Raw genomic sequence first — 22,936 nt, forward strand, 5'->3', positions numbered from 1 at the left:
ATTAAAATAATTAGTTGACAAACAAAAAATTGTCCTTTCATAGTGTCCCTGCTACTTACAGCAAATCTTTTTGTCTTTCTGTTGCTTGTACTGATGGTATAATAACAGAGTATGTATGGCAGTGGTTGAAATATGAACCACAAGCGAAAGAGAGAGTTATGTAGTAAACTCCAGATTGCCAAGGGAAAAGATACCCCACTTCATACCTTTTCTTACATTGTTTTTGTCATGACTTTTTGAGAAGCTTCTGTCCTGCTGCTGTTGGGTTATGAAAAGCTTGTCAGTCATCCTAAAGAAAAGAACAGCATTTTAACACAAGTGTTTTGTCAGCAAAATTGCATCAATTTTACTTATCTTTGAAAACACACAAAAAATAATATGGAAATACATGTGCAAGAGCAAAAAAGTCTAAACTGACCTTGTCTACTCTTGTAATTACTACTTGTAATTTGTTGTTACACAGTTGAAAGTTAATTACCTGCCTTCCAGATTTAGCATAGCTCAATACGAAAGATTTGGCTTGTCTGTGCAAAACTTTGCAATGTTAAATTTACATTCAGTTCTGTTCTAAACTGAATTTAGTTTGTAAAACATTCTTTTGCTTCCTCCTTCTCCTAATAGGAAGTCTGATTTATTTTAGGAAAGATATTGACATTCTTTCTTTTTACTTAAAGTAAAAAATAGAAGGAGAAATGGTGGACAAATATTGCCTTGTAACTATGCTAAGCAGTGTTATAGGAAGGGTGTATATTAAAATACACAGATGTCTGGTAGGATTTATTCTGTTTGTTTTCTTATACTTCTTTTGTTTATATGTCAATTTAAACTTTTTGTTTCTGAGAATTTGAGTTTACTTTCTACATCAGTAAAAGGTTTGTTTCATGTTTTTTAAAGAGCACACTGTTTAATAATATTTGCTGTGTTTAATTATATAATCTTTTATTAATTGAAACTTCTTTTACAAGTGATGTATGTATTTTAGTAATTGGTAGTTGCTGCATCTCCTGTAAGGCTACAAGATTAAAATAGTTGCTTTGTCATTTGAAAAGATCTAAAGAAATATTCTCTGTGCATTATCTTTCCATCTTCTTGAGAATTACTTGAAAATTGTATATTCTTGAATACTCGGTTCAGAATTATCTGGGTTTCTTACGTTTGCTTCATTATAGCTTATTATTGTGGCAGGCAAAAACTTTAGCTACTTTTCTTTCATAGATGTCCTTTACATAAATGTGTGTTCATGCCACTAACTCTTGAAAACCACAATTGTCAATAATGTTATACATGTTGTAAAACTTTCTGATTTATACCTGCCTTTCATCTTAACTCAAAGCTGAAAAGCTAGTTAAGTCAGCACAATTGTCGTCTTCCTCTCACTTGTTTTCCTGGCTGGGTACCATCTCTTTTTTCAATCCCATGCTGTGCTGGTAACAAAACCAGCAGGAAAACTCTTTTTTGTGTGTGTTTACCTCTCTAATTGGCTGTGCAACAGAATGTGACATTTAATATAGTCTCTGATGAAATGGAGGAATCAATGTCTAAATATAGGCTGCAATTCTGTTAACTTGCTCCCACTTCTCTAGTGATCATGAAGAGAAGGCACCACTTAATAGACAGAGATAAATATAGAGAAACTTTGATTCTGCTCTTAAATCTGTCATTGAATTACTAGGTGAGTGTTTAACAGTCAGTATTAGCCAGGAATTTCAAAACTGTACATGTTAGGTTTCACTCTCCAAAACCCTTGCTTTCTAACATGTGTGTTATCTATGGCAGTAAGTGAGCTGATGAAGTTGGATGTGTGAAAAGTCATGACAAAGGTTATCTCAATCGGAAATCCGAAAGTAGTGCTTACCTTCCAAAATCTGCACACTGTGTAATGAGCATAGTCATGCATCTGCTGTGATTGTTATTTAAAAGTCATTGAAAGTCATGCTACTGTATTGTGATCTTCTTTGATAGTTGGTTATACCTCCACAGGGAGCAGTGTTAGCTCTAATAGGAATTTTGTTTTAGTTGATTGACAACATTTTGTTTTGTTTGGTGAATCAGATTTTTTACTTTAGGTGTAAAGTATCATTTTAACACTGCTGTCTACCCCCCTTAGAAAAATTCATGATTATTAAGGCATATGCTTCCTGAAATTGTTTTATTATAATGCATCTTAAGTTATCCACCTAGAATTCAGAACTGTTGGTAAGCTACCAAGCCCTTCATCTTTTTGGGGTTTTGTTTCCATTTCATGTTTCTTTCAGTACAGAGAGCTTCATGTATTAAAAGAAATTGAAATGTCAAAGCAAACATTTTAAAAGCAAAGAAGTCTGATATCCTAGCAACGTATATAACATGACATTTTCTAAACCGTGCAGGTAAAAGTAAGTGACCTTAGGTTGTCCTTTCTTTCACAGCAGCATGTAATGTTATTGAAGCTAAGTCTCTGAGGGTATTTTGGTTAGGTTCATTTCATTATGATTGTGTCACAAGACCACAACCACTAACTCTGACATATTTTTGCTCCATAAAAGTTTAAGACATCATTAGCCCCCACTTGAACCTCTGTTTGGAAGTGATCACAGTGTATTGGTACTTCTGTGTAAATGGTTTGAATAATAAAGTACCATGCACAAAGGTTGATTATGGAACAAAACAAAACAAAACATTACAACCATTTTAAAAAGGAAATGTTTTAGTGACAGCTTTCCTTTAAAGAAAGAAATGGAGCAACTGAAATTCTGCTAAGCGGTGAACATTCTATATGGTAAAATGGGCAAACTAAATGAGTAGGATAATGACTGTTCATTTCAGACATCTCTGGTTAATCTTTCTGTCAAATGAGTGGTAGGTATTTCTTTCATGCAAGTGTATTATGTTTGACTTTATGTCTGTGATTGCATATATCAATACATTCTGTGTAATTAAAATAACAGATATTGAAAAGTTTGTAGTTAAAAAATGTTAGCATCAGTTCCATGTTTTCATTAGCGGAAGATTATTGTAATCATCTGCTTGAATACTGTGCTCTGTATTAAGGCAGGCTAACAGTAGCTTTGTGTGTATTTTTTCTTGGGTTACCTTCATCTATAAATGAAATTCAGAGGAAAAAAACAATATATAGTATGCCAAGAAGTAAGTAGCTAAGGGTCATGGTAGAATTAAGTTTTTTGTTTGTTTTTTTTTTTTTAAAATTTCATTGTCCTTACTTTACAGCAAATAAGATTTTTAAAATATGATGCTTAAGTAAGGATTCTTCATAAAAGAGGAAATATAGACAGAAGAACAGGATAGTAAACTATGTTTTGCTGTGTTACAGAAAGGTGAAACCTTTCCTTACCTAAGATGACAGAAATTCTGCGTTGGCATCATTATATTTTGAGGAAAACTTGCAGTGGGAGTAGATAGATTTCTGCTGAAAACAGTGAAGCATGTATTCTATGCAAAGCAGGAGGATAGTCAGCAATTCCATTAAAAGAAAACAACTGCTATAATATCTTTAAATTTAGAATTTTAACCATGGATTTTGCATGCTTTCCATGCAAACTTCTTGTAGCACATCTTATTGAAAACATGGTTCTTAGCTGTAGTGGCTGAAACTATAATTTTATGTAGTATGAAATATTATAATAATGTGACATTGCTGATGAATTTGCCTAAGGCTTTTGGTTCCGAGAGTCTTTGTTTAGTCTACACTTTTAGGGGTGGCCAAGCAAATTTCTCTGAAGAAATTATCTGTGTTAGAGTGAGACCAATAGACAAACCAGTTACTAAGACTCCTAAGGGAAGAAGAGAAGAAGATATTCTTAGGAAATGATTTATGTCATCCTAAAGAATTCATCAGGTAGTTTATTTCTACTCAATTAAACTGTCAATATTCTAAAAGTAGGTTTGATTGTCCATCTGTTAAAGAAGTAAAAAAAGTTGGAATGAGGAGTTTGTTTTGACTATTAATTACTGAATTGATTATTTCAGTAGCTGAAGATCTTGTGCAGATGTTGATAATAACATAGTTGTAGAGGAATAATACTGGTTTATAAGCTATGAAATTGACAGGCAAATGTGGGCTGAAGTGTCAGGTTTGAGTTTGTTTTACCTATCCCTTCCTGTTGGTTACATACCGTGCATCTTCAACTTTGTACATACGTTAATATTCTGATAGATCAGAAGAATAGTAATTTTCTTTTGTCCAAACTGTTTTCCAACTTCTTTCTGTATGCCTGCATGTGTGTATATGTGTAAGTGCAGGTAAAAATACAGATTTCCAAATCTATTTTCTGCTTCTACAAAAGCATAGTTAAACTTGTAGTTCTGTGTTACAGGGTGCAATTGGCACCCTCTAAATAGGCCTATGTTACCTTTCCATCTGTCCATATAATTCATATTAGAAGTGAAAGCAACAGATAAGGTCAGGTCCTTAACTTTCTGGCTACCCTTATGAAGACTGGAAGATTTTTCATACGTGTCACATAGACATGAAAAGATCCATCCTCAGATACTTTATCTGCATTTGAAAATATCTACTATAGAAGAACATCATAGAAGATATTACACTTAGAGCTGAATTTTTTCCAATTATTTTATTCTGATATGCTTAAAGCGAGGAATTCACTACTAGTCCATTGCCCAGGTATGGTGCTAGGAAGTTGGAAAATGTTCATATTTTCATAATCAGATTCAGGAGCATTTTTCCACCATCCTTCCCTCCATGATGTCATGCTACTGTGGTGGTTGTTTTTGAAGCTTCAACTTGTCTAGGATTTTCCATATACATATAAACACAAAGCTAGAGCCACTCCCCAGACAACTGTTGGATCAGAGACAGCTAGATCCCTAAGCTAGAGCTGAAAATGTTTGTGCAGCATGCTTGAATTCACTGGTAATTTTGTAAACCTCCTTTACTGGCAGAATCCCAGAGATGTCTTTATGACTTCTGTGGTGTTTTAAACCTTCTTTAATTCTATGAATTTCACATATAATTTTTCACTTGTGAGACTACTGTCATAATTTTGTGCATATTTTAGAGTGGTGTTCTTCTGCTTAACGTTGGAAGCATAGTAGAATTCTGATTTTAGATAGTTGTGTTTTTAGGCTCTTTAAGAATTAATTCTAATTTATAAGAACTACTGGAAGGATGATTTCGGTATTCTGAATGAATAAAATACTCTTTACAGAGTAGAGCAATACTAAAATAAAGTTTGAATTACAAAATTTGTGCACTGAACAATTATTATTATTTTTATTTTAGTAGAAAGTAGAAAAATGAAGATACATCATCCTTTTAAGATTATTCTTAAAGGGTGGAAAATGAAGTGGGATGCTCTAGAGCACCTGGAAATGAGTCTTGAAAGGGAAATGAGAGGAGAAAAATATAATCTTCTATTAGCCTGAAAATTGAACCTCATGGGATACAAAAATTGTGTCAGGAGAATCTTTGTTAATACTTTGTAGCAGATAAAGACAGCTGATATTTTAAAACAGTTTGACCGCCTTATTATGATATGTCAGAGACTAAATTTGTTTTCTGCAACAACAAAAAAGCTGTCTAAACACTGCATTTTGGAGAGTGATTAACAACCATTTCCTTATTTCTCTTAAATGTTAATCACTAGGATGCACATAAAAAAATTCACCTCTAAGAGTCTGAGACTAAACTCGTTGATGTAAAAGAGTTACTTTCATCATTTTTCAATTAGTTTTTGGTCAGGCTGCAAATCATTACTCAAACGAAGAATACCATTGTGCCAAAAGATAACTTTCCTCTGATTGCTTTTCTTGGCCTATTGTGAAATAAACTGATTTTTTAATTTTTTTTTTATTTTAATTTTTTTCCCCAATTCCTGAGAAATAAGCTTGCAGGAAAAGATAAATTATTGTGATTAGTACAGCTGGCATCCTGTTAGTTTCAGTGGGTAAGGGACAAGAGTCTAGAAACTCATTTTCAATTGCATTTCTGTGTTGAGGATTAGAAGTACACATTTTTCACTAGGGTTGCATTTTTCAATAACAAATATAGATCTGACCTACCTTAAAAATATGAATGACCTATTCCATCATAACTGGACTCTACCTCCCCTACTCTTTTATCTAAATCAGTCTTTTACTGTGTATGTTTGCAGTCTGGCAGTATGTGCAACTCAGACAAAAAATAGTTGGCCTTCTACAAGAAGGCAGAAGGTGCGAAAGCTGAGTAAGTCTCCATGAATTCTGTGTGTGTCCAGTTGGAAAGAAAGTTGAGCTGTATTCTGGGCTGCTTGTAATTAGATTCTAACCAAAACACTGATGGAAGTTATTAGTCCCCTCTAATCAACGTCTGTGAATCTACATTTCAAGAGCTCTGTCCAGTTTTGGGCTTCCTTTTGTACAAGAAATATATGGAGGTCTTGTCCTTGGCCACTGGTCAAGGGCAAATGATGTGTGAGTGGCCAAGGGCCTGGGATTACTCAGCCTGGGAAAGAGAGAGTTCAAGGGGACTTAATTGCTGCATATGGCAGTTTGCAGAGGTTCACAGCAAAATCTTGAGAGGTGATAGGACCCATGCAACAAAGGGAATTTGGATTAGATATTAGGAGAAAACATGTTCTCAATGAAGACACTAAAATACCGCAATAGGCTGTCCAGGGAGGTTGTGGATTCTCTATCCTTAGGGTTACTCAACAGCAAAGTGAACAAGGCCCTGTATGACCTGAAGTGTTTCTGAATTTGGTCCTATTTCAGCTCTAAATAAGTTAGGCAAGATGATTTCTAAAGATCCCTTCCAGTGTAAATTATTCTGTAATGATACATCAGTGCTATTTATAAAGAGCGAGGTTCTGTGTTGTATGTCTTCTCAATGAAGTACGCTTTAAAGAAAGGTGAATACACCTTTATTTCACTTTTGCAGCCTTCCCACTTCAACTATGATTTGTTCTAAGACCTCATAAAATTTTGACAAATTGTTTTGTGTGAAATTCTGCAGTGAGGGTCTGTATTTGACAGTTACACAAGTGGTAAGGCACTGTATTTTTCTATTCATGTTAATATGCATTATTAGCAGTAGTAACAGGAATAGCTATGAGTGTTTTTGTCTTCATTTAGAAATTACAGGAAATACTGTTTCTAAATGACTGCAATGTATAAAGTTCTAATCTAGCTGTGATCATAACATGCAAATTAAAACTAGCAGGACTGATTGTATATTTACTCATATTTACTCATTTTGTCTGTGAAAAGATGGAGCTCTTCTCAAAGAAATAAGTTTTCCTTTGTCAGAAAATAAAAATATCAAGTCCCAGCAGAAGTTCTTAATGAAGCTGATCTTGGAACACTGTTCTCTTATACAGAAAAAGAAAACAATCTCAGAATTTTAACTAAAAAAGTCTACTGTCTCAAAACATGCACTGTTGGTTTCTCATTGTGCCAAGGGTGTTTTGCTACTTCTATAAACACTGCCTATTAATAGTATAGATTCAGGGATTTGCTAGCAGATGGATAATTCCCTCTTGAGGCAGAGCAGCCAGCAGTGTCATTATCATCTTTCTCTCTGAAGGAATTGTTTCTACTAAAATTCACTAGCTTTTTAAGCTGTGGGATGTGTCAAATAACTACTTTCTAGTGACTTAACTTCTATTGCAGTAGAACAAATTCTTGGAATTCCTTCTTCTCCTTTCCAAGTATGCTGTAATAATTTTTTGCACTTAGAGAAGCTTTCATGGGGAGTTTTCTGATGCTTAACTTGTTTCATAACATTCGTGTGAAGTAAGTAAAACCGCTGTATGTAGAAAGCAGGTGTGCAATGGAATGCCAGGAAGAGACAACCAGTAACTCACTAAGGCTCCTTTGAAATATTTAAATTTTATGTACAGCTACTTGTAAGTCAAAGGCGAAAATCATAATAACAGCCATAGTGGCATAAAGGCATATTTGTTTTCAAGGACATAATAGTCTTGAATACCAATCTCCACTCACTGAACATTAGGCATAGTGGTGGAAATCATTAGATCTGAGATGAATAAACAGTAACTTTCTGTGGGTCTGGGGAGGGATAGAAGTAATTGGATGCTGCATGTATTGGCAAGTTGGTATTTTTGGGGGACATATTCAGAATTTGTGTAATCTTCACTCTGCTGCCCTACATTCTTTCCCACTTCTTTGGAATTTGGCTGGTCTGGTTCCCACCTGACTGGAGTCGCTGTTGGTCCATTTCTTTTTATCACAGATTCTGCTTTTGTTTCTACTAAGCTGAATTTTGGCATGCAGAAGATGAGGATATAAAATCTAATTTTGCTTAACACCTCTGACAGCTAATTTCCTTTGTTAGTGATGAACAATATGTTGAAGAAACACTAGGTTGTGTTTTTTTTTCACTAGTCAGTGGGGGAGAACTTTGTTTTTTGTTTTGTTTGATACGAAAACAGTACTGTAAGAATAAGTTCTCAAATGTTCATATCTACAGGCAAAATAGACAAAATATTATTTTTGTACATTATTGTACAAAATAATGAAATGAAATCCAAGAAAATGACTGAGTACACTTTGAGTCTTAAATATGAAAGTAATTCCATTAAATGAAGTATGACTATATGTTTCTCTGAAGGAAGAGTTTAAAGCATTTTCTTGAACTGAGCCAGAGAACTCAGTACTTCAAACAGTTGAGTTCTGAAGGACTTAATTAAAAAACACAGCTGTTTCTGTAGTAAATATGGGCCATTACTTGGACCTGTCATCTGTCTCTGTAACTAGCCAATACAATAAGCATGGTAACAGATCAATTCCTGGAACTGGTTTGCTGCTTTTGTGGACCACTGCTCTTATTGAGCTAAAAGTTCAATTCAGCTTATCACCATGGCACCCCTAATGTTCATGTGCTTTTGCTTGTATGAAAAATTTTGTGCAGCCAAATGTGAGCAGTTTAGTCACCTCACTGAGCTCCCAACTTTCTATGTTTCAGGACTTGTCAAATCTTCCAGACAAATGGAACTATGTGAACTGAGGTTCATATAGTTCAAATGCTGTAACTCTCCACTACATTTGGTCAAGAAGATTTTTCCTGATAGATGCTAATAAACAAATTCAATTGCTGAAGCTGCATGGTGCTCCCAGAAATATGGCTTAAGGACAGGTTTTTTTCTTATTGTAAAAGCTCCCACAAGAAATGGTCAATGAAAGGTAGGAAGACCAGTCAAGGTGACAAAATATGAGCTAAAGTCCCCCGTAAAACAAGAAAAATGTTTAATATTCAGCCATTCTTTTTTATGTGCTTAAATAACTAGGCAAGATCAAGGTATAACTGCCAAGTGTGGCTTGTTTTTCTCAATATATGCTGCATGACAAGCTCTGATGTAGATACCTACACTTGGTCTGACTCATCCCAGTCTTTCTGGTGGGCAGTTTCCTACTGGAAAATTGGAAGGAGACAGCACATGCCATCAGCATCACAGTGACTCTGTATACTCTGAGTCAGACTCATGACATAATCCTGCAAACAAAGCAGATTTCCAGTAGTGTGTAAGAGCTACTTCCTACCCTTCAATAGCACAAATAAGCTCCTGAATGTCCAGACCTACATGACTCCTTCAGAACAATGAAAAACATGCTGATTTTTCTCTGCCTTATCTACCTGTCTCCTTTGTCATTCCTGAATAACATAGGCCCAAGTTGTAGTTTTGTTAGATTTTTGAAGTAAAAAAAAAACAAAAACAAACCTACAAAAAAAAAAAAAAAAAAAAAAAAAAAAGTCCTAATATTAGAAATAGTGAAACAAAAAAATTGTATTTTCATATTCCAAGTGACCTTTTTTGATGCTTTAACAGAACAGTTTGTCACTCTTTCTCTGAAAAAAAAGTAAGATGAGCACTTCTAATTGGAGTAGAAACAGCTTATAATGTTTTGGGGGAAAAAATGGTTCTGAAGTAACAGAAATATCTTATTTTTTTCATGTTTGTTTCATGTTGTTTGGAGAAACGTCTGTTAAGTATTTGCACCAAGGAAAGTAAAAGAAAGATATCATAAACAGAAGATGAAATTTAACATTTTTCTGCTTGTGGGGAACAATGATGGTTTTTAGCCTATTGTGAGTTGCCAGAGATGTCTAACTGTGTATGTCGCAGAATCATTTATTCAAACAGACAGTTTTGAAGGTGGCATGGTGTGGCGCTAGAACTCAGTGTAAATGTCCAACCTTTAAACATATGTTTGACCATATGAATGGGACTGAGTTCCTTTGTGACATCTTACCACTGTGTCTTAAAATCCTACTGTGCATCACGATCAGCACTGATAGCTTTTTTAACTGTTCTTATAAACCCTTCTACCTCTTCATATGTGGCCCATATGGCATAATATTTCTGTGATGAAAACTGCTATATTTGACACATTCCTATAATGACATTCAGATGCAGGATTCAGCTCTTCGGAGAAACAGTGGTGCATCAGAAATGATAACAATTATTTCCTTATTTGTTTGTACTGTGTTTTCAAGTGGGGTTTTTTATTTTTTTATTATTTTTTTTTTCCAAAGTTGTTATTAAAGCATATGATAAAGTACAACAGTACAGGTGCTAATGAGTAAGATTGTTTCTGCAGGTACTAGATTCTAACTCAGAGTTTAAAATCAACTGCTGTGAATCGGTTAACAAAATAAACCATCTCAGATTTTCCTTTCGTGTAAATATTCTTGGATTGATTTAGAGGAAAGCAAATTAGTAAGCTTAGTACTAATTTACTAATGAGGATCTTTTATGTACATTAGTGCAAGTCAGGGAGAGGTGCTTTGAATGCGGTGGAAGCTGCAGTGAGGATGAGCAGAGTCAACTGATCTTTCTGACAGATGCTTGTAAGATGCATCATATCATATTATTCTAATGTTGGAAACTCAAAAATGGAACTTCTGCTTACCAGTAATAGAGTGCTTGTTCCAGAACTATGCGTATCTGCAATAATAATCCACTACAGGTGCTGCTAATAGGATTAACTGAGAGAGAAAATGGTGTGCCGAAAAATCATGTGTGGTTTTGTACATTTAAATTATGGTAGCGTAAGATATGTAGATGGAGAAAAAAGTGCTTATTTATAAGCAGTTTTGATCAAGACTTGGATCATTATTGCATGTTGGGGAAAAAGAAGTTTTAATTGTATCACAAGTCTTGTGGCTGTGGCTAAGAAAAGACATAAAAGATGGGTGAACTGTTGGTGAAAAGTAAGGTGTAGGAAGAACAGGAAATTAGTATGTTAAATGTTAAAATGGAAGAGTTTGCAAGAGGGTTAGTTTGTCTCCTTTCAGACATAGTTATATAAAGATCCATATTGATGAAGTGTTATAATTTAGTGAAGGAGGAATATTTGTAAGATACATACATCCTTGTTTTATATCTAGATGAGACTATGCAAATATATGTCAGCAAGTTTCTCTCCCTCACTCCCTACTGCTAAATGACAACAGTTGTTAGGTGAGGAATTATTCACACTGATGAGGAGGTTAAACTTTACTCATCTTTATAGGCTGCTGTCTAACAAGTATCATTCTTCTAAAATTACTGGTTAGTGTCTGAGATAAAAGATCATGCATGATGAAACTTCCTTTATTCAGTCATGTTGGTTCATTCTGTATATTAGTTTCTATTTTTCATGAAATTATTTTTCAATAATTCTTTTTATGGTAAGAATTATTACATTTTGCATGATGGTGAGTATTTTTCTATAAAATTACATTATCTTCAGTCATTAGAATGATTTATACAGAAGCCAGAATTGTCTGTGGAGTCTAAGAACGTTGTGCACATGACTTCTAATTTCCTTGGGTACTCATTAAACTAATTCCTTTGAAATTCTTTCAATAAGCAATCTTAAAATCACAAATCTTAACTAAAGTAACTTAACCTTTGGAGACCTCTTAGTTTAGAAGTATTTTTTCTTGCAAGAAAATGGTGTGGGGTTTTTTTGTTTTATTTTCTTTCATTTTGTCTTGATTTATTTTCCCACCATAGGAACACATAAAATGTTTTCTCTTGACCACGTATTTCACTTCATGCCCAATTCCAAAGTGCATGGGCAGTCTGATCAGGCTTTGCTGTAGGACTGATGTTCAGGGATGCTGCTTAACAGTGTATAGGATAAATGATTCTTCAGTCTTTTTGGAACGATGGGTAAAGAGCCTTTTAGGTTATGATGATTAATAATCAGATCATTTTCAACTTTCTATCCTTCTACTGTCATTGCATAATGAGAAGTTTTCACTATAATTATCATTTCCAGCACACACAAAAAAAAATGTCTAAACAGCATTTTATTTCTTTTTTTCCAATACTATCTCAGAAAAGAAAAGAATGAACAGCAGGACTCAATTTTCAGTTTCCTGTACATCAAAAGAATTGTAATGGATTGTTAAAAATAGTGTGAAAACAAGCACTTTTTGCCAATACTCAACTGAAAATGATTATCTTTTTCTTTTAATGTTTTGCTACTAGTTCTTCTCCTTTGAGGCATTCTCACTTCATTTCAGTCCATCTCCATAGTTTCTCCCTTCCTTTTCCAAACCTCATTGAGTTTCTTCATTGGTGGGTGTGCAGGAAGGTGACAGAGTATAGAGGATTCCTGTTCCTGTGAGAATTCTCCTTTACGTATTGTTGCTCAGCAGCAGCCTGTGAAAAAAAAATAAAAATAAAAATAAAAAAATAAAATAACAAACAAACAAACAAACAAAAAAGCAAGAGAATTACTGAAATAAATAATGCTGAAATAATTTCTGAAATAGGTAAAGGTTATATGTTACAACAAGATTTTAGTTTTACTACCTATTTTATGGTTTGCACTGAAGTGTGCTCTAGAAAATAAAAGATGGGAATGGCTACATAGTGCAGTAATTCTAAAGTACTCTTTCTCAGTTTGATACAGTTTAATAAAAACAACTGTCATTTTGAAATAATGGTTGAAGTTGCCCCCAAAACATTATTAAAATAAAGCATTCTATGAAAGATATTTGGTTGAATACAACCAAGACCAACCTGGTAGCCTTCTATGATGATGTCACTGGCTGGGTGGATGGGGGGAGAGTGGTGGATGTAGTCTGCCTTGATTTCAGCAAAGCATTTGATACTGTCTCCCACAACATTCCACAACAAAGCTGAGGAAGAGTGGGATAGATGAGTGGTCAGTGAGGTGGGTCAAGAACTGGCTGACTGGCAGAGCACACAGGGTCGTCATTGGCAGTGCAGGGTCTGGTTGGAGACCTGTAACTAGCGGTGTTCCCTGGGGGTTGGTGCTGGGTCTAGTCTTGTTCAGCATCTTCATCAATGAAATTGACGAGAGGATAGTGGCCACCCTCAGTAAGTTTGCTGATGATACAAAGTTGGGAGGATTGGCTGACACACCTGAAGGCTGTGTTGCCATTCAGCAAGACCTGGATGGGATGGAGAGCTGAGTGGTAAGAAATCAGATGGGGTTTAACAAAAGCAAGTGTAGAGTCTTGTACCTAGGGAGGAATAATCACATACACCAGTACAGGTTGGGTGATGACCTCCTAGAGAAGAGCTCTGCAGAGAGGGACCTAGGTGTCCTGGTGGACAACAGGTTGGCCATGAGCCAGCAGTGTGCCCTGGTGGCCAAAAAGGCCAATGGCATTCTGGGGTTCATTAAAAAAAGCATGGCCAGCAGGTCGAGGGAGGTGATCCTCCCCCTCTACTCTGCCCTGGTAAGGCCTCGTCTGGATTACTGTGTCCAGTTCTGTGCTCCCCAGTACAAAAACGACAGAGATCTCTTGGAAATAGTTCAACAGAGGGACACAAAGATTGTGACGGGCCTGGAGCATCTCCCCTGTGAAGAAAGGCTAAGTGAACTGGATCTGTTTAGCCTTGAGAAAAGACGACTGAGGGGATCTGATCCAGATCTATAAATATCTGAGGTATGGGGGGCAAAGTGGGGAGGCCAGATTCTTTTCAGCAGTGTGTGGAGATAGGACAAGGTGAAACGAACAGAAACTGGAGCATAGGAAGTTCCACACAAATGTGCGCAAGAACGCCTTTACAGTGAGGGTGACAGAGCACTGGAATAGGCTGCCCAGGGAGGTGGTGGAGTCCTTCTCTGGAGATATTCAAGATCAGTCTGGATGTCTACCTGTGCAGCCTGGTGTAGGGAACCTGCTTTGGCAGGGGGGTTGGACTTGATCTCCAGAGGTCCCTTCCAACCCCTATGATTCTGTGATTCTGTGAATTTACACTCCTATCCTTGAAGCTCTGGGTAGAAGAGAACAGGTAAAGAAGATGCAGTGAGAAAAGCTCATGGGTTTAGGTAAGGAAGGGAGATCACTCAATAATTACCATCGCAGGCAAAACAGACTCAAATAGGGTGATGTAATTTATTGCCTATTATGAACAGACTAGAGCAGTGAGAACTAAAAGCAAAGCCCAAACACCTTTCATTATTAACTATTTTTGACCTGCTCCTGCCCACCACTAATAGAATAGGAGAATTAGAAAAGAGGGCTGCAGTCAGTTCATAATGCCTTGTCTGTGCTGCTCCTCCATGACCACTCTCTGCCCCTGCTCTACGTGAATCTCTCTCATGGGATGCTGTCCTTCCAAAACTGATTCTGCGTGGACTTCCACAGGCTGCGGCTCTCCCAACACTGACCCAGCACAGCTCTGTACCACAGGGCCCACCCTTTGGGCACTGCTTCACACAGGTCCCCACAGGCAGCAGCTCTCCCAGCCCTCCTGCCCCACTGCAGGCCATTCCCCATGGGCTGCTCCTCTGGGGGTATCCATGGGCTGTGTTGACTTCAGGCCTAATCCACTGCTGCACAATGGGCTACCCCATGGCTGCACATGGAGATCTGCTCCATGCAGTGCCCCATGGGCTGCAGGAGGATGGCCTGCTCCTCTGTGGGCCTCTCCTGGGCTGCAGGGAACTGCTGCTCAGTGCCTGGAGCACCTCCTGCTACAGAGGACACTCAGGCAGCCCTTACACTGCCAAAACCTTACCATATAAATCCAATACAAAGAAAACTCAGTATGCTGAAATTATTTGTAAAGCCTTAAAAATGTTGTTACTTATTTAAGTAACTGAATGGAAGAGTGAAGACAGAAATAAATGATATGCATCAAGACTCCGGGCGTACTTTTCCAAGGACATGAAAATGAAAGGGGTGATCTGTTTTTACAGATTATATTTTGCTGGCCTTTTTAAGAATCAAGTTTAAAAAAAAATCCTATATCTTCCTTTTGTAATACAGTGCTTTGAATGTACAATAGGGGAACAAAATGTAATCATCCAGAACATCACTCAAATCTTGGTGACTTACACACATACCTTCTCTAAAAAAATAGGATTAGAGTGTGCCACAAACCAAGCATTAAATGTAATCACTCAAATGGCGGAGATGTTTACTATCTTCCTCATCCTCTCTGGTGTACATTCTATTACCATTTCTTCTTATCAGTTTTGGTTTGCCAGATAGTATGGAGATTTCCTGCATAGAATTATTCTTAAGGAAAAAGCTTTTAAACTGTTCAGGGCAGGGATATGTTTTTACAAATTATTTAGAGACTGTTAATTCTATTATTATTACTAATCATCCTATAATTAATAATAATAATGATAATAGTAACAAAGAGTAAAATCACTAACAGAATAAAACAACAAAAAACTGCACTGCTTTACTTATTTTGATCGTATTTCAGCTGCAGTAAAATTCCTAGCAGATCTCACTGAGCAATGACAGCATCATCCGTAATTCTTATTTTTAAACATAAAATTGGTGCTGATTGTAACAAAAATGATTGTATGTTTCTTGCTGCTGAAACGTTAGATGTGTTATCTGAGATTTCCAAACCATTTAACCATTTGGCCATCAAAAAGCAGGCTGTTATCTGTTCTGGCATTAATCTACTTGCAACTGCTGTGTAGGAGCACTGTTTCAAAAGGGCAAGAAATATGCACAATGTATTATAATTATGTTCTTTTCAGGAATAAGTAATGCAGAAAGGACTCTTGAATCTCAGTCTTTTGTACTTATGTCTATAAAAAATCATTAAAAAAAATAAAAATGTTGCTATAAGATTTGTTTTCTAATGTATTGCATGAGGTTCTGGAGGTTTTTAAAGTGATGATAAAATGCAAAATCATATGTATGCGTAGTATGAGGGAAACTTTCAGTGTAAATTCAATCAAGAATGAAATGTTACTATATTGCAAACACCTCCTGGGTTTGTGCAGAGGTAATTGAGCATGGGAAATAGATAAAGTGACAGCCAAGAGAAGAAGAAGATATGTGACTTTCCTCACAACTTGGTTTAATATAACTCTCAACATACATTGTGCATATAATATATTGTTTTGTCTCAATCCAAATCACCTGAGTTTTTATTCCATGTATTTTGCAGACTGTAATTTGGTGATAATGGCTTCTTTGTACAGTTCAAGGGTGATGAAGAAGAATTTCAAGTCAGTTAATAAGAGAATGTGCATGTCTTGTCTGCTACAAAGCTCTTCGTCAGAAAGGAAGTAATATTCTGCTTCTAAGGAACGACACAAAGGGTGTGGTATTTAATATTTAGGGAGTACAAATAAGAAGGGGCTGGGTGTAAAGCACCTTCTGTAAGAGCTGAGCATGTGCTTACGTATTTTTTTCTGCTTTTCCATTATTCTTACAAGTTGATTACTATTTTCAAACATGGTTTCAGACGTTTGTAATTCCTAAGTTTGCCTTTACACGTTACTGAATGGGTTCAGTCATTTTGATCTGTGTTCTCTTCCAAGCCATCCTGGCTGAGTGAGGATATTTCTGTTGTGCTGTCTGAGAAGGACTGCATCTGTAGCATGATTTGAGAAGTTAGAGATTGGTCTCTGGTTTTCCCCTGCTCCATTTGGGAGCAATCTGTTGAAGCACAGAGGATTTGTACCCTTTTAATCCCTAGAGAGAGATAGAGTTGGATTTTCAGCTGAACCGTTCGTGTTGCCTCAACCTTGTCAACTTGTTTAAACTTTTTTACTTCAGTGGAAAATTGTGATGACTTAATAATTGGAATATTATAGAGACATGGAAGACATTTTAATACATACCATGTTTATTAATTATTTCCTTTTTTATTTAGATAAAAAGTCAAGTATTTAGAGGGGCTTTTTATCAGCAGCAAAAAATATATAGATTAATAACATAAATAATATATTATGCTAACATAGTAATGTACCAAGCTCTTTTCCTGTTTACTACAAAAAGAGATCTATTCCTAACACTACAGATTTCCGTGTAATTTAGGGAAAGAATGAAACATATTACACAGGATTTGGCATGAATTTGGATGATTTGGATTTGGCATGAATTTGAACGTTACTTTTAAAAATGTTACCAGTTTCTCTCAACTTTGTCTGCTGGAGGACATTCATTGTTTTAAGTTGCAGAACTGATATGTTACATACCTACAAAAAGTAAAAGAATAAGTAGGTTTTTCAAAGGGATCAGAATTATGTCTCACTACAGTTGAGACATGAGAAGTGCCTCACAAGATCAAACCAGTGTTCATCATTGCTAAGCCAAGTGTGTCTGGTGGTATACTAGTCCAGGCCATGCAGGGAGAGTGCTCCAGCCTTCCTGCTTGCTGTGGTACTCCCTTACACCCCTGTCACCCACCGTCAGCATGTATTGTTGTCAGATTAGGGATATCAGAAGACGCATTACTGCCTGTTCCTTGTTGCATTACCTGTTTATCTAGCTGTTGTCCAAGTTATCTAACCCCTTTCTGACCCTGCTGATTTTTTTGTACTACCATACCCTGTGGTGGCAAATCCGAGATAGTTACTATCTGCTATGAAAATAAATCTTGCCTTTCATCTGTTCTAAATGAATTTCAATTACAAGAATGGAGTATGGGCCTATCTTTTCTTACTTGTCTTTCAGCCAATTAAGTTAGAGAAACTTTCTTTTTATGTAATATTGCCAAGTTCCTTAAAACTTTTTTTAGACACTTTCTCAAGTTTTTCCAGATGCGTACATGTCCTGTATGAGCCAAATCATCTGTGTCCGTATGCTTGTTGACTTCTCCAAATAAACCCAGGATTTTCTTCAACAACAAGCTATTTCAGCTCTTTCAAGACATACAATAGGAGGTGTTAATTTCATTGTTCAGAGTGGTTTTTACCAACTGTTCCCAGATGGGGAACGCAGACAAGTGAAGCGTGGGGAATAAACAGGAAGAATTGGAGCTCTGTGTGCAGTCAAGTGGCCATGATCTCATTGCGATCACGGAGACGTGGTGGGACAGCTCTCATGACTGGAATGTTGTCATGGAGGGCTATGTGCTTTTTAGGAAAGATCGGCTGGCAAGGCGGGGTGGTGGAGTTGCTCTTTATGTGAGAGAGCACCTAGAATGTATTGAACTCCACCTGGGTGAGAGTAATGTAGAAGTTGAGAGCTTGTGGGTGAAAATCAAGGGCCAGGCTGGCAAAGGGGACACTGTTGTGGGTGTGTACTACAGGCCTCCTGATCAGGAGGAGGAGGTTGATGAGGCCTTCCATAAGCAACTGGAAATAGCGGCACGCTCCCAGGCACTGGTACTTATGGGGGATTTCAATTATCCAGATATTTGCTGGACGACCAACACGGCCAGGCATGCGCGGTCCAGACAATTCTGGCAGTGCATTGAAGATAACTTCCTGATGCAGGTGGTAGAGGAACCGACACAGGGTGGGGCATTGCTGGACCTTATTCTCACCAATAAGGAAAGACTTGTTAAGGAAGTAAAAGTTGGGGGCAGCTTGGGATGTAGTGACCATGAGATGGTGGAGTTCGAGATCCTGAGTGGAGGAAGCAAAGCAAAAAGTAGGATTGCTACCCTGGACTTTACGAGAGCCAACTTTGATCTCCTTCGGGACCTACTTGGGTCTATCCCGTGGGCCAGGGTGCTAGAAGGCAAGGGGGCCTGTGAGAGCTGGTTAGTGTTTAAACGGCTCTTCTTCCAAGCTCAGGATCATTGCGTTCCTGTGACTAAGAAATCGGGAAAAGGTGCAAGGAGACCTGCGTGGATGAGTAAGGAGCTCATGTGCAAGCTCCGCGGAAAGAAGAAAGTACATGATATGTGGAAGAAGGGTCTGACCACTTGGGAACAATACAAGAATGTAGTCAGGGACTGCAGAGATGCAACCAGGAAGGCCAAAGCCCACCTGGAGTTGAATCTAGCTAAGGAGATAAAGAATAATAAAAAAGGCTTTTTTAAATACGTTAACAGCAAAAGGAAGGCTAGGGAGAATGTGGGCCCCATACTAGGTGAGGGGGGTGCTCTGGTAACAGGGGATGCTGAGAAGGCGGAAATACTGAACGCCTTCTTCGCTTCTGTCTTTAGTGAAAGGGCTCTCCCTCAGGAATCCCGGACCCTGGAGGTTGATGAGAGAGTCCGGGGAATGGGAGATTTCCCTTTAGTCAGGGAAGAGGTGGTCCGTGAGTGCCTAAGAAACATTAAGGTCCATAAATCCATGGGACCTGATGGGGTGCATCCGTGGGTGCTGAGAGAGCTGGCGGAAGTCATTGCTGAGCCGCTCTCTGTAATCTTTCAGAGGTCTTGGAGAACTGGGGAGGTGCCTGAAGACTGGAGGACGGCCAATGTCACTCCAGTCTTCAAAAAGGGCAAGAAGGAAGACCCGGGTAACTATAGGCCAGTCAGCCTCACCTCTGTCCCAGGGAAGGTGATGGAACAGCTTGTGCTGGATGCCATCTCCAGACAACTGGGTGATAAGGAGGTTATCAGGAGTACTCAGCATGGGTTCACCAAGGGTAGGTCGTGCTCGACCAACCTGGTGGCCTTTTATGAAGATGTCACTAGCTGGGTGGACAGGGGGAGGGCGGTAGATGTAGTCTACCTTGATTTCAGTAAGGCTTTTGATACTGTCCCCCATGACATCCTTATAACAAAGCTGAGGAAGTATGGGATAGATGAGTGGACGGTGAAGTGGGTTGAGAATCGGCTGACTGGCAGTGCAGAGGGTTGTCGTTGGCGGTGCGGTGTCTGGCTGGAGGCCTGTAACTAGCGGCGTCCCCCAGGGGTCTGTGCTGGGTCCGGTCTTGTTCAACATCTTCATCAACGACCTTGATGAAGGGATAGTGACCACCCTCAGCAAGTTTGCTGAGGACACGAAGTTGGGAGGATTGGCTGATACACCTGAAGGCTGTGCTGCCATTCAGCAAGACCTGGACAGGCTGGAGAGCTGGGCAGTAAGAAACCGGATGAGGTTTAACAAAAGCAAGTTTAGAGTCTTGCACCTGGGTAGAAATAATTGCATGCACCAGTACAGGCTGGGGGAAGACCTGCTGGAGAGGAGCTCTGCTGAGAGGGACCTGGGCGTCCTGGTGGACGACAGATTAACCATGAGCCAGCAGTGTGCCCTTGTAGCCAAAAAAGCCAATGGCATACTGGGGTGTATTAAAAAGAGCGTGTCCAGCAGGTCGAAGGAGGTGATCCTCCCCCTCTACTCTGCCCTGGTGAGGCCTCATCTGGAATATTGTGTCCAGTTCTGGGCTCCCCAGTACAAAAAAGACAGGGATCTCTTGGAAAGAGTCCAGCGGAGGGCCACTAAGATGGTGAAGGGCCTGGAGCATCACCCCTATGAGGAGAGACTTAGGGAACTGGGTCTGTTTAGCCTTGAGAAAAGAAGGCTGAGAGGGGACTTGATCCAGGTTTATAAATACCTGAGGTGTGGGAGCCATAGTGGTGAGTCTGGTCTCTTTTCAGTAGTGCGTGGGGACAGGACTAGGGGTAATGGGATGAAACTACAGCATAGGAAGTTCCGCACAAATGTGCGGAAGAACTTCTTTACAGTGAGGGTGACGGAGCACTGGAACAGGCTGTCCAGGGAGGTGGTGGAGTCTCCTTCTCTGGAGATATTTAAGACCCGCCTGGACGCCTTCCTGTGTGACATGGTGTAGGGAGCCTGCTTTGGCAGGGGGGTTGGACTCGATCTCTAGAGGTCCCTTCCAACCCCTACAATTCTGTGATTCTGTGATTCTGTGATACAGTTATCAGTTTTGGTATCACATTGCTAGAGTAGAGTGATTGAATCCTTTCATTACTGTCACTTTCTGACATTGCTGTGTCTCTAATCTCTCTCTTCAGTTACTCCTGATCACAGGCTCATCATATTCTTTATCTGGAATATCAATGCTAGGTTAATTATTGGAATTTGCTGTGATTATGTAATTAATCTGAAATACTTTCTGATGCACGGCAGCATTCACTATATGCTCGTGCACTATTTTGCCCTATGAGGAACCTGTTATGCCAGTTAAAGCAAGCTCTGTAAATCTTGGATAAGAAATTGAGGCCAGCGGTTTTCAGTAGAAGAAAAAACAAAGAAAAGGAAGTGTTACACAGCTATTTTGCACTTTCATTCCAATAAAAATATCATACTGTAAGAAACTTCAGTGACAAAGAGGGACCAATTTTCAATAGCAGTAATCTAACTCAGGGGTAATCATTTAGTAAGTGGTATTTTTCTAATGTAGTCAGTCAGTCTTCAGGCACTGTTTCTCATTCTCTCCTTTTTATTTTTCTCTATTGTAAGTAATTAAAAGTTGAAAATGTGCTAGTTATAGGAAATGCAATTGATTATATTTTTATGCAAAATAACCTATGAAGTTCTGTGCAAAGTATTGCTCTTGGTTATCACAGGGCTCTGTAGTTATTCTCTGTTTTGTGTAAGGTCTTTTTGTTTGTTTGTTTGTTTTTTGACAAGAAGAAATGATAGGTGTAATAAATAGATCTTGAAGGAGATTTGAAAGTCTGTGCAGTCCAGATTTTTGCCTCAGGCAGGACCAATTAGACTTAAATAATTTCTGACCAATTTCTTTCTAACCTGCTCTTTAAGTCAGGACTTCTGTAACTTTGCAGAAATTTTATTACACTGCTTTGCAATCTTTTCAGTTCAAAAGATGTTTTTCTCCACCCTTAATATCTCCTACTCCAATTTAGGCTAATTATGTTACCACAATGGAAATTGAGAACAGCTTTTTCTCCTTCTCACAGCAATAGCCTTATATATTTGAAGGCTGATATGAGTTCAGTTCAATCTTCTCAAGACAAGCATATCCTGTGTTGTTTTTTGTTTGTTTTTTCTAATTTCTTTCCTTGTTTTTAGACTTTGGACCATCTGTCCAGTCATTTGCAACCCCTTCCTATGTTCATCCAGTTTATTCAGCTAGTTATTTGAATGCTTTGCATTTATTGAATTGAATTCTCAGGTTTTTTGAGTCTGCTTTGAATTGTTCTTGTCTTTCCAAGTGGTTGCAGCTGTTTGGTTTGGTATCACTGGGGATGTACTAAATGTACCTTCAGTTTCATCAGCCAAGCAAATAATGAACCTAGTGATTAATTTCAGACATAGGACAAATCTCTGTGTAGCCACACAGAGTATTGCCTTTTCATATAGCATTTCATTTAAGTTATGCTTTTCAGTGAGTTTCCATGAGAATTTCCCTTTGAATAAAATAAACAAATAAATAAATAAATCCTAGCCTTGTGTTAATGTCATGTGGGAAGTTTCAGAAACCTTGCTAAGAGCATCAGACATTACTTTGTCACCATTGTATCTTACATGTAAGATGAGAGGAAATTCAGTGGATTGATTATTACTAATTATTGATAATCTGGAGTCTGTTACTTTTTTTTTTTTTTTTTTTTTCCCCATTGCTCATAGATCACTTGAGAGATAATATGTTCTAGAACAGGACTCAGAATAATTCATCAGAAATTTCCTGGCTATTTCTAAAGAGCTACCTTTCCTTTTTTCAAAGTAAACTATCCTCATCCATTTCAGGTTCTCAAAGGTAACTATGAAAGACTATTAGGATGCTCAAGCAAGTTTCAAGTATTACAACTAAAATTCACGAGTTGTCACATATTAATTCATGCTCCTCAGGTAAAAATTGTGTCCTATCTTTAAAAAAATTAATACTGGTCTATTTTCTTTCACACACAGACTGTAGGCC

General features: G+C 37.9%; 1 protein-coding gene across 42 annotated transcripts in view; it reads left to right on the forward strand.

The window, feature by feature from the left end:
• The window catches only part of DMD (dystrophin), a 1,121,556-nt gene that overhangs the window by 813,806 nt on the left and 284,814 nt on the right, over positions 1 to 22,936 (forward strand). The gene's annotated exons all lie outside the window — the stretch shown is intronic.

This window comes from Coturnix japonica, chromosome 1, assembly GCF_054131305.1.
Source record: "Coturnix japonica strain WE chromosome 1, WE-NBRP24, whole genome shotgun sequence".
Taxonomy (NCBI): Eukaryota; Metazoa; Chordata; class Aves; order Galliformes; family Phasianidae; genus Coturnix; species Coturnix japonica.